This window comes from Sinocyclocheilus grahami, unplaced genomic scaffold, assembly GCF_001515645.1.
Source record: "Sinocyclocheilus grahami isolate Dianchi unplaced genomic scaffold, SAMN03320097.WGS_v1.1 scaffold409.1, whole genome shotgun sequence".
Classification (NCBI taxonomy): domain Eukaryota; kingdom Metazoa; phylum Chordata; class Actinopteri; order Cypriniformes; family Cyprinidae; genus Sinocyclocheilus; species Sinocyclocheilus grahami.
Window position 1 is genome coordinate 150,166 of NW_015505588.1, and position 904 is coordinate 151,069.

The window sequence follows — 904 nt, forward strand, 5'->3', positions numbered from 1 at the left end:
ATGCCCGGAAGTATAAAAGGGCACCTGCTAAATACGTCATCCACTTTAGCTGTCTGAAGGAGATGTAGACAGGCAGGCCGAAGGCATGGCAAAGGGGGCGCAGCATCTCGTTCCCTCTCGGGGAACCATGGTTACATGCATGCGTAACCCGAGACATTCCCCTTCTAGGGAACTCAATGCTTCGCCCCCTAGGGGACACATTGGGGAACGAAATCCAATCACGCGCATGCCTGTCCACATGGTGGGAGAGCACCAAGGAAGTGACAGACAGGACTATCTACTTACTACCCTGGCAGGGCAGATAGCACTGTCTAGGCCAGGGGTAGGCAAGTTCGGTCCTAGAGAGCCGCAGTCCTGCAGAGTTCAGCTCCAGCCCTAATCAAATACACCTGAACAAGCCAATCAACGTCTTCAGGATTACTAAGGCTATAGGCAGGTGAGTTTTTTTTCAGGGTTGGCTCTGAACTCTGCAGGACTCCGGCTCTCTAGGACCGAACTTGCCTAGATAGAGACAATTAGAAAAATGTTGGGCATGACCGAAAGTTTATGTGGGGTGTAAATATACTTGTGCATATTATGACGTTATGACGTCACATCAGAGGCGGCCATATTGAATTTCATAATATTCAGGAAATAGTAGATATTTAATTGATGTTTGAACTTATTTGCATGTTTTGTTTTTTATCTTTTTATCCTCATTCCAAATGATCAGAAAAGAGGAAACCAACAATAAAACAGGAGAAAGTACTAAATTACCAACAGGCTCATCAAAGCGTTTGATCCAGTCCTGATACAGGGTGCAGCACTGGTCAAATATAAACAGGATAAATTACCAACAGACTCATCAAAGTGTTTGATCCAGTCCTGATACACTTCTTCATTTCTCAAATAAAAAAATAAAAAG